This window comes from Bombus pascuorum, chromosome 8 (assembly GCF_905332965.1).
Source record: "Bombus pascuorum chromosome 8, iyBomPasc1.1, whole genome shotgun sequence".
In the NCBI taxonomy this organism is placed as follows: domain Eukaryota; kingdom Metazoa; phylum Arthropoda; class Insecta; order Hymenoptera; family Apidae; genus Bombus; species Bombus pascuorum.
The window spans coordinates 6,056,220-6,068,550 of NC_083495.1; the positions used below are offsets into that span (position 1 = coordinate 6,056,220).

The 12,331-nt window shown below is 40.2% G+C and overlaps 1 protein-coding gene across 1 annotated transcript in view; it reads right to left on the minus strand.

The window, feature by feature from the left end:
* LOC132910123 (polypeptide N-acetylgalactosaminyltransferase 2) overlaps positions 1–12,331 on the minus strand; it is a 202,569-nt gene that overhangs the window by 35,033 nt on the left and 155,205 nt on the right. The window lies entirely within an intron of this gene.

The window sequence follows — 12,331 nt, forward strand, 5'->3', positions numbered from 1 at the left end:
ACTGTCTTTCCACGGTATGGATTAGCTGGGCCAGTTTTGCGGAGGACCGGCCTCTGTTTCCGCGTGCTTCAAGAGGGAAAAATGAACGTTGCGAAAGTGCTGCGTGAGAACAATTAATTAGCATTAACTCTCCTGGAAATTTTCAATGGAACTGCCGTTTTGTGCGTTATTACCTCGTAAATGAAATATACTTCGGATAAAACTTTTTAGCCTCAACTTTAGACTCTGATCTTTTCTCAAGCAATCACACACGGTTATTGGATATTAATGGAAATGATATTTAATATTAATTGATATAAATAAAAGAACAGTAATTGAAGATGAATGAGAATCGATTCAGGTGTGAATTAAGTGATGTGACCTGATGAGTACCTACGTTTGTTCAATTTTAAGATCGTTGTGATTTTAGATATCGTAGCCACGTTCTAGACATTTATACAGATTTTATCCATCACAGATAAATATGGAACGAGTGTGGTGCACAAACATGAAATTCATTTCAGTTTAAATTTAGCATTATTGTGCATTATTTTTTTAATTAAAATTTTCCAATTCGATAATTCTCCGTTATGAAATTATTCGAGTAAATTATTAGTGTGAACGCAGACAGGTGGATGGAAGGAAGAATATCCTACCTAAATCGTTGCAGCACTGTTGTATTGCATCCTGTAACGTCGTTATACTATAGCGCACTATGATTAATGGATGTAACGAGTTTGCAGCGTTTCCGACGATCAGCCAACCGTCGTCATTGGGCCAAGCGCAACAATGTGCCGCAACGATCCCCATCGAAACAACCGATACATTCGTCGATTAAATAGCTTACGCAAGTCTGACCCGATGTCCGCGCGCGGAGACGATTTCCGCGTGTCATCGTCGAGGAAATACACGCCATACACGGCTCCAATTTAGGCTATTTCCAATTTCCATCACATACTCACCTGTCATTGGTAACGAGAAATACCCCATAACGTGGCAGAGAGGGGTTTCTCGCGTTTTCCAATTTGCTTTCAGCTAACAATTTCTGCATCTAATCTAACCGACAATCGATTGATTTATTTAACGCATGCATGCACGCACGCGTTCCTCCGAACTAGTTTCATTTCAAATCTTCTGCACAATGTTTTATACATCTTGATCATTTTCTTACATACGACGATCTTGATAAGGAGAAACCATGCGGTTAGTATAATTACCGCTATGTACATCGGCTATGAGAGAAGGGAATTTCGTTTTCTAAATCGTGTTTCTCACAGTCTCGACACGGTTCCACTTCCTGAAGCCGCGAGTGACTGTACCGAGAGACTCCAGGGAAAGTGGTCGATCATACTGTTAAAGGCGATCGGAGAGTGAAGAGGAAAGTTAATTTATAAACCCGTTTTGCGATGCAGTAATACATGCATTTATCTCATGATTCATCTCTCTGAAGATGCATGGAGACGGTGCTCCAGTGAGATCGAGATTTAATACCTTATAACGAATTTTCTACTGGCGGAAAATAGATCACAGATTTTTTATCGAGACGGAAAGGGTAAAAGAAATTGCAGTTGTATTATCGTTGCAAATGTCTTACCCCCATTTAATTCCTTTGTCTTTTTTTTTGCTATCAATAATGAGCCTTCTCTTTTTTAATAAAAAGCTGTCAATGATCTAAAATTCTTACTGTACCATAAAAAATTGCTTCATCTTTCGACAAATTTCCCGAATAAGCATATGTGTCACATTAATATTACCACAACTTCCCTAGGAAACGTTAACGATACTAAGCATACGCGAGCTTCAAGTTTGTCGCGAGGCCAATAAGCAAGCGTACGAAACTCGATCGCGTAATTAACTCCAGCGTGGGTATTTCTTAACGCGACTATGCAAGAAAGGGTGAAAAACAGGGAGAGAACGGGGGCGTGGGAAGACAAGGAGAAACGACGAAGAATGGAGAAACAGCTAGCAACTAAGCGACGGAAAGTTGAGCTCGTAGACGCGTCTTGCTCGAGAGCGGAAGAGGCGACGAGGTAAACAGAAGTGCAAACAACTTAAATGGAAAGCAAACACAATTATACCGTCGCCAGTAAGCCGGAGGATTAGTTTTCCAGGTGCAAACCACTGCATCTTAGAATGCGTGCATTTACTTTCCGGCACGCGCAAGAATCGATTCGTCCTGACGAAAAAACGATGTATTTTTTGGTTCTGTTACCCTCTGGGAGCTTCTCCATTTCTTTCGATTATGATCCTCTACCTGTCGCATAAGCGAAGTCAGAGAGATTCTATGACTCGAAATAAGATGAAAATTGAGAATAATGGAATTCCGTTGGGAGCCTTACTTTTGAGAAAATCGAATTTTCTTCTCGGTGTGTACCGATCTACGTGGAAAATGAAGTTGTACGGTTTTAGTATTGTAGAAGACAGGTCTGGTCTATTTAAAATGCACAGCTTCTATAACAGGAGGTCAAATTAATTGCTTCTTATACATTTTCAATGAGAAATTGTCATGTTTCCGCGTGTGCCCACGTTCAGCAGATTCGCACGACGCGACACCGCGTTGATGTTCTCATTAATATTTTTCCTCGTTTCGCCGTACAAGCTCGGTGTAAACGCGCTGAATACACATACGCGTACGTATTTCGCCTACCACGTATGGTAATATCAATTCATAAAGTCCAGATGTAACATGTGTATGCAAGAGACGTGCGTGTGTTGGCTCGCGAAAAGCTCAATTTACGATGCTCGTTCTTCTCGTTTTATCAGCGTTTCGTCGCATTATTCGCGCCAGCGCAGCATCTCGAACAAAATGGCGAATGACATTTTTCAATTTTCGCCAGCGCCGACGAAACGCACAAAGGAGGAACGGTAGAAGCGAATAAAACGCCTCTGTCGGCTTGCCTATTGCCTCCAACGTAGAATAGGAAACTTGCTGGTAGAAGCACATTTGCACAGCAGCCGCTTCAAAGCTGGCTGCCAAGTGTGCTTAGACCGTCGCTTAGATGACGTTCCAAGCTTACGTGGAAACTGTAAAAAAATGCCGCGCTGTGGTCTCTATCTCTTTTGTGATAGTCATCCTCTTACGTCTTTTTGACGAGGGAACAATCTTTTTTCGAGTTCTGCAATTAGTTCCAAATGGACCGAGTTTCGGTTGCTTGTCACTCTGCGGTCTATCTTTTGCAGATCTGAGATGCAAATGATGGAATCGAAGTTTTATCGAAGCTACTGCTTGAATTACTAATTTTTACGAATATTTCACTTTTCTAGTAATGGTGTATCACGAATGGCAAATTGGTATTGGTTACTCAAATTAATACTTTTTCTCAACCAATTTTCTATTTTTCTTTCAACCAATAACTAAGTACATATACGATTCCAACTCAATCTTATATAGCAAGCTAGATCTAGATCTTGAAAAATGTTATCGCATGTACTCGAAACATCGTCGACTTGCTTAGCGGCGCATAAATTCGCGAAAACTTGGCCTCTTCTTATCTGGAATCTCTAGACCCTCGAAGATTCCACATCCGCAGAAGTCATCACCCAAAGAGCCCTTTGAACTAGATAAAAAAAAAAAAAATACGATGTACTTCGAGTAATTCAAGTGACCAAAAACGTCTTTGCTTTTCTTGTTCCTTGTTTCTCTTTCTACCTTTTGTTCTACTAAAACAACTATTCCCCAGTAACTCCTTAATTACCCGTAGTTTCCAACAGAGAGCCCGCGCTTTAACGACTTTTCTTAGTGGATCGGGTCTTTTTGCACTTTTTGTCCCTTTTCGAACAGAAGGTTGTCATGGTTTCATTCGAATTAATCTACGGTCCGAACGCTTTAATCGCCGCCATAAATAGTTGCCACCGAAAACAGATACGGGAGGCTCGAAATGGGAATCAACATTGTAAATTCAATATTACTATTCACGATGGCTTTATTAATTATGGAGCATCGCCGTCGTGAATCGTGCAATACATTGGATTACGAAGGATCGTTAATAACTTGTAATTGTATCGATCTAGCCTGTTTATTCGCAATCGATTTTATGTCCGCTAGCAACGCGATGGAAAAACCTTTTGTGCTTGACATGTAAAAAAAAAAATTTAAAAGTCAATTCGCTGTAATTTCAAACTTTTTCGTTTCGAAGAAACAATAACAATCTAGTACAGTCAGCTATTCAAAATGCTTGATATTCGGATAAAAAAAAACGAGGGTATTTATGGAAAAGTGAAAAGAGAATCGGGAACAAAGCTTGTCATAATGAATCTGCCCTCGGTGTTCACGTTCGACAATATGAAACGTCACGTGGCCGCTCGTAAATTTTATTAGGTAGAACTCGATACGAATATAACGACGGGTGAAACAATGGGAACCGTTCATCGCGGTGAACGAAATTAACTTTCCAGTATGGTTCGCGAACAGGGAGGATGAGCAAAACGATCGTCGATGGTCTGACGAAGAAGTCACCCTGCCACGACAAAAGACCGCAATTTCGCGTCAGCAGGTGGAACGATAAAAAAAGAAAAAAATGAGAATCCAAAGAACCGAAGAGCTACCGCTATACACCGGGATCTCCTTTTGCCGGTTAATAAACTTTACGACCTCGTCGTGCTTTTCGTGTTTCATTATTCTGTCCTTGGGGAGTAGGTACGTCCTGGGATTATTATCATTTCTCTCCTTCTACGCTTCGAAAAATTGCCTTTTCCATAAAGAGGACATCCTTGTTTTTCGAAAAAGGGATTATCCTTTTTGCAAAAATGTCGCTTCTTTCATCCAGAATTCGATGGGTCGAAAGGTAGCTAGGGTGATCAACTTTTACCCTACCTTACGATCAAATGACCGTGGGCGACTGTATGCAAGTTTGCTGGTGTGGAACTGTCCGGAGTCCGGAGGGAGAAGAAAAAGCGACGCATAATCGGCTGCAAAAGGTGCACGTAAAAATAACATCGATGCTCGCGTTGCATACGAAGTGGCGGTGATCAGGTAGCGGAGGAGGATAAGAGGTCGCAACTCGCTTTTTAAAGCTCTGGATTCTTTTGTTGCCACCCTGAGGCTGTGCACTGGGAATGCACACTTAATCTCGTATATCAGAAAGGAGAAGATTCAATGACCCATTCTATGGAAACTGGGATACTAGTGCGCGTCTTTCTTCTCATTTTTTTTCTCGCATAAATATACTGTCTTACTAAAATTGTAATTGTTTATAATTAATTAGGACTATTTACTTCTATCTCGTTAAGAAAATTCTCATTAACCAACCCCTGAACAATATTCTTGAAACGATATTGTATGTCAATGTTAAGGATAATAACGACGACCCCAACGAGATATAATTAAACAATTATAATTCATTCATTGAATCTCTAAAGAATATTCTTGAAAGAACATTGCGCGTCAATATCAAGGATTATCAGACTGATGAGACCCTAATCCGATACAATTAAATAATCGTAATTTGATTTTTCTGAACGATCCAACTATATACACGTCGATGATGACAATGAGGAAGATTTTAACAACAATACAATTAAATAACCACGATTAATATTAAATACAAACGCGCAAAATACATATAATTCGACAAACCGATCATTGAATCTCGAAGGAAGAATTTCCGAAACGAGGGTAGCCACGTGCAAGCCAATTTTGTTCAATTAAGAGGCAACCACGCTGGAATATCTGCTGGCTCTCGAAATCTATCAGCGTTCAATTCGATATCCTAAATCCACGCGCCACTTGAACCGTCAACAATCGCCGAATCCGCGACCGCGTTCCGTCGTTGTTGTACGCTATTATATTTCACAATAACCGTAGCTTCTCCAGTTCCGAGAATCCGAGGAAAATAATGGCCCTCGACGGACGAAGAGAGAGAGAGAGACAGACAGACAGAGATGAAAAAAGCATACGGGTGAATCTCACGGGTGCAGGAGAGATTCGCGTATCATCATTGGAAGCAGTTCCCATCGTGGCCGATATCGCGGAACGACCAGTTTCCTAGAGCGTCCCTCGCGTTTTCCGACCGAGAGAAATCAGTTTGCCCGCGATCCCCAAGCCTTATCGAACGGAGTACGAGCGTGCTCTCTGTTCCGGAGTGAGCAGCAATGTTATTCCTCCGGCACACGCTATTGGAGTCTCTGCAACCGTCTCGTACGTTTATACGTACGTGTGTCGATGTTTAGTACCGCTCGCAACGTGGCTTTATTGCGACCGCCACGTGTACAAGATACCATCTTTTACGAGGCTTCTTGCATGTTTGCTCCTGGCCATGCCACGTAAAATTGATGTTCCGAGTTTTCGGGAAAAGTAAAGGGAACTCCGTTCAAGGAGATGTGTTTTGGAGTAGACGGTTTTTAAGGGTTCCCATTTTGGTTTGATAATATCGGCTATAACTATGGTCTATCACGTACGTATATGTATTGTTTATAGTGAACATATTATGTACATCTCGATACAACTTAAAGGGCTACTTAGAATTGTAGCGTGTACCCTACACTCCGAAGATTGTCAGCTATCGTAAACAGTAACTGGAGAGTATGAACGTATCTCGAGCAGATTCTGTCGGTCGAGTATATGATGCAAGACATCCTCCTTAGTCACGTCTTCGAGTATCTGGCACGATCCACTTCTCAGCCATCGATAGGAGAGAATACTTAGTGTTTGCGAAATGCTGTATCTCTGTCGTAACACAAGGAATTTATCGTTTTCCCAGATATTTTTGAATGCTTATGATGGAAAACTTTTATGTCGCATTAACACTGCTAACGAACAACTCTCATACAACGCATATAATATAGGTTCATAAAACATGTCTGCAAGTGTTCGAATAACTTTCTCAGTCTATTTACCTCGAAGTGTAATTGGAATGTAGGCTAAACGGCGCGTAATTAACTCGCGCCAGTAGTATAAGACGAGTTGGTTCAGACGCGAGCAAATGTCACTGATCGATCAAGCGGATTCCTCGATTGGACGATCAATATCTTCGGAGGTTTGCGACGTGATCACGTTCGTAAAAGAAAAAGGATGGACGGAGATCAATTCTGGGAAGAAGAACTCTGAGAGAAACGAGGACTAGAGGAATCGAATGGGTACACGAGACCGGGCGAAATGAAAATCCAAGCCATCCGATGTTTTATGCAACAAAGGACACCTCCGAGGGGCAACTCGAAAACTCCTTGTCCGAATATTGATTCACTACGGCGCAAAACTTCTTGCGGCTTCTGAAAAAAATATTCTGTACCGTCTTTTATGAGATATTCTTCCGGATTATCGCCCGGGTAACTTACCATCGACGCTTGAATATTTCATCGAGTTACTTTGGGGTCTCGCCACGATAGCCAGACAAACGAGAGCAAACGAACAGAAACAAGAAGTGTATAGCAATTTCAATGATATAACAAAGCTGTGAATTAAATAACATCTAGCGTTATTTAATTCGATGATAGTCCGTATTGCATGCAAAATTCATTATAATAATTATTATGGTATATTTACTCATTTATTAATTATCTCGTTGATATTAAAGATAACAGGATCACAGCAAATATTAATGCATATCACACATACGGATAACAAGATGAGAATTCTGACGAAAAGGTTGCAGCAATAAAAGAAGACAGAACGCCTCTAAAATAGTTGTAGAAAGCAAAACAAGAAAAATAGAAAGCAATACAAACGCTAAAAGGAATTTGAGCAATAAAACAGCTACCGCAACAACTGCAGAAAGAATACCAATGCTAGAAACCAGAATCAAGGACTGAACCACAAATAAGGTATATTTCATTCGTTCATTTCAACCACTCTGGTTGAAGTTTCGAATCCTTATCTTCAAAACTCCTTTCGATTCTCTCGTTCTCTATCATTTTCTAAACTTTGACGTTCAATCAATTTTACGACCTTTGAACTTTCGTGTTAGTGTCACTTCAACTTAGTTTGCGAATAATTACCGGATATCGAGCGAGTTTCCCCTCCATGGATTCACTTTTTAACGTTTCTAAAGTTTCCAAGAAGAATGTTAATTTTATTATTTGAAAGAATCAATCAAGAATTGGAAAAGTCGGAAAACTGAGAATTAATTTAAATTTCCCGTAAATGCGCAAACGCACACAATTTAATTCCAGTAGGAATAAAAAAATTCGCTATAACTGCAACTTGCCATCATAGCTACTAGACTGGGGATTTTTATTCATTCATAGGAAATGTGAAAGCTCAAAAATCCACAGAATGCATATAATATGCAAGAATATAGGTGTAAAATATTTAAAGTACTCTTTATAATACCTAGTAAGTAAAACAATTTTCTACCTCGACCCCATTGTTTTAATTATATTCGTAGAAATATGAATTTGCAGAAATATTCTCAGTTTAATAATTACAATCTGAAAATCAACAGCGAAATTTCAACCCTTAACTTAGTCCGCAGTATCTGGCACTGGCAAAGTTTTCAATGGTGTTGTTAAAATCGAAGGTTAGAAGTAAGGAACGTGGCGGAACGGCGGAGTTTCTACCGCGACTTCCGGCCACGATGTCTCCGGGTCGCGTTGACATGTTTAATGCAACGGCTGGTGTGCATTCAGCCGCATAAATATTTAAGTTCCAACGTTGCGTATAAGTGATACAACTATTCCATTATCGGAAACAGCCGGTCGCGCGGTCTAAGGAACATCGAGACAAGAATCGCGAGCAAGGAGATGAAACGCCACGTGTGAATAATTCATGAGGGAGTCGGATACTTTTTGAACTTGCTACGATGATACTTATAACAGTGTTTCTTCTTTAATTATATTCGCCAGAGGAAACGGAAAATCATGACAAAAGAATAGTATTTCCGCTAGCAAATCACTGGAGAGAAAAGGACAGATGTTAAGAGAAATATTATCTTTTGACTATTAACTCGTGAAAATAGGACTCAGTGGCTGAAACTTACAGTTGAATTCGTCACTGCATCGTCTTTTATTTATCGATATTTTTCATTTCGCTATTGTAAAATGAATTTAAATCGACGCTGTTAAATTAACGCGCATTTCACTGCGCGTCTAACGGTGGCTAGACCTTTTTTTTCGTTTAAAAAATTCTTCAATATGAAAATAAATTGAGAGAATCAGTATTCAGATTGGAATTTTATGCATATCGATTTTCTGAAAAGATTAAAAGTTTCTTTAATCGTTGGAATGGATTTTTTTATGACAGTCGTCCAAGTTTGCAGAGAAAACGTAATTTGGAAGATACAATTTTGAGAGAAGCGATCTTCGATCTTTTTGCAAGCTCGTGCGAAGTCAAAGTACGAGAGACTGATAACAGTAATCGCGGAAATCTATGCAACAGTTCAGTTCGTAGATATTTTCAATGAAGTTGTGCAACATTTACATAACATTCGGGCCATCGGATTTTCAGCAATCGACGTTTGCTAAATGTTACAAACGGCGCCCGAATGCAAATCAGGTTCAAACAACAATTCTCCTTGCAGCTCGTGTTGTAACGAATATTAACGGGTTCGCAATTTTGCACATTGCGTTCGACATTCTTTACGAGTCTGGTCTTCGTATATTTCCATTTGTTTTATTGCAATCCCGTAACATTCGTTTGTTTCCCCGAACAAATCTATCGAGTTTTAACACACGCGTTACCCATAGTCGATACCTTTGGCAACGTAATTTTTTTCACGCATATCAGAACTTAAAATTTCATTATTTCTGCATCATCCCTAGTTTATAGAAGCAAGAAGTAAAACGATCAAAAGCTTTCCACTTTTCTCAATAAAAAGCTTCTGTATCACATTAGATATTCAATCTTCAACCGCGAATACGTTTCTACAGAACTTCGCAAAATACACTACGATTTTGATAAAATCTTCGTACAGAACTTGGTTACTTTTATAACTCTCTGTAATTCAGCATACATAGCGAAATCATGCAAAGTTTCTCACTTTTCTTACCGAAAAATTTTCATGCAAAACGAGATATTCCAATCTTCAAGATAGAGATCGCAGAAATATTTCTAGGGTCCCATCAAATGCAGTAAGAATTTGTCGAAATCTTCTTCGGACCGGTTTCGATCGGTTTGCTAAATGGTTCGCGGTCCCGGAGTACTTGTTGAACGCGTCTGTTCGCGTGAAACAGGATACGGTCGAGCGTAGGTGGAACGGCCAGGAAATTAGATCAGGTTGGAAGATTGAAGGGTCCTCCTGCTTCGGCGGAGACAGTCGGAAAGGCTTGTGCCGCCGGAAAATGCATTCCGAACAGAAGGGGAGAGCGATTCGATTTGAAAGTGGTATCGATCGTGACACGTTCCGAACGAAATAGGCTCTCGCTCGCGTGTCTCCTTCTTTCAATGATACGCAGACTGGCATCAAAACCGATTTCGAAAGCGTTTCAATTAATAAAATGCATCGTAAATTCAGCGGCGCAGCGGTACAAACAACACGAAGGGAGGAAGCTTTATTTCCGTGCAAACAGCGAATAAATTACGAGTCCATAAAAGTAGCCAGACCCTACCGAAATTAGATTGCTTCCATTAACCATTGATTACCCAGCGGCTGAATGGACAACGATCCGAGCTTCAAATTTATTTCCGACGTCGCTCGATAATTAATTCGTTCCGTTCCGCGTGAAATTTCACGAGCAACGCGCGTTCGCCCATCTACCGCCTCTTTCCGTTATTCGTTCTCTCCTCTGTAAACAGCGGAAAACCGACTCGTTTTACATCGTGATTTTCATGGACAACGCGAAAGGAGAGACGAGAATTTCGAGGAGGTACGTTTTTATTAGCACGGGATAGGCACAGCCCGTAGTAACCAGGCAATACCATTAACCCCGGTAGATCCCTAAACTTCGCGAACTCAATTCTCCCGTTGCCTCCTGGCATCGTGATTTCCAGGCCAGTTTCCGAGGTCTGATCAAGCCTGTAACTCGACTCGACTCGAGCTGGGAAAAAAACAAAAAAAAAAAAGACTAACTTTTCTCTCTTTTCTGACAGAGTTGCTTTAATTCATTGGAATAAAAAAACAGAGACAAAGATAAAATATTTACATTTCGCGTGTCGTTTCGTATGGAATAGGCGATTTTTAAAAATGCGAAACGTCAATGTTTCTCGATTAAAACCTCTCGGTTCCTTTCGACGAATCCCTCATCTTTAATTCATGTGTATCCCATGATACGTGGGAAGCCCAAAAACGGCCGTATTTAATCGAAAGGGTCAATCGTTTCGTCGGAGCTCAGAGTAATAGAACCTAGAGCGCTTCCACGAAGGCAGAAGTTAAAAACGTGCGCGACGAATAACAACAATGTTGTCAATATGGAGATTCGATATATATACGGTACACGATTCGCGGCACATGGCTTGATAGATACAACAAAATATCAAGGGAAATACAAGGTACAGTGCAATCGTACGTTGATGTATGTTCGCCCTTCTCTAATCGATGATTCCTCTATGATTATTCCCGATTTTCTTGTTCCATGAAACGAATACGTATTCTTCCAGCTGGGATATTCCAACGATGGTTCCCCAAGGACATAGAAAAACGTGAAATTTTCAAACGTGTCAATCGAAATTTCGTCGTAAAGATACAAATTTGTAATTTATTTCTTGATACAAATGGTTTTCGTATATTTAGGAGGATCTGTATAAAAAATAGAAAGACAGATATATTGAATGATCGAAAGTAATCGAATTCTCTAAAATTTAAAATAAATCCTAAACTAAGCGAATCATTAAAATTTAAGAATTGCGTAATTAGAAGAACCTGTGTCTTCTAGAGAGGCCTCTCAATCGTCGTTTTCGTTGAGCATCGGCGGATCGAATGTAGAATCGCTTTCTGGATACGTCCATGAACTTCCAACGATCAGCCGCGATTTTCGCAATCACCTGTGACGGATAATTGCTATGGAGCTGTTCTCGAAGGATCCGATAGTAGTGTATAAAAGGATTGATCGATCGACAGGTCAAGTTTCTATTCCTTTTATTTTTTCTCGTTGGACGATCGTTCGTCGCGATTTCCATCGGTCGGCTCCACTCGGTTAACTGCATCGCTTCGATTTATAACGACCGGCTCTCGTTCGTGGATATTCACTGTGAAATTTTCTCACCTTTGCCGCTTCGGACATCGACGTTCTCTCTTGTGTCAGTTCATCGACTTGAAGATCGTCGCGATATCCAGTTGGATGACACTCGATCGACGTTATTGCCTCGTTTTTATTTCATCGCGAACGAACTTCTCTTTTAAAGACTGCGTTCATTTAGAAAAAGAAGAGTTTCATTCTAATTACTTAGGTCTGAAGTTACGTCTTTATATCCTCAGACTCTCAAGAAACGTTTCCATAAATTTTGAAAAATTAATAATAATTTCAATTTTACACGGCCATTTAA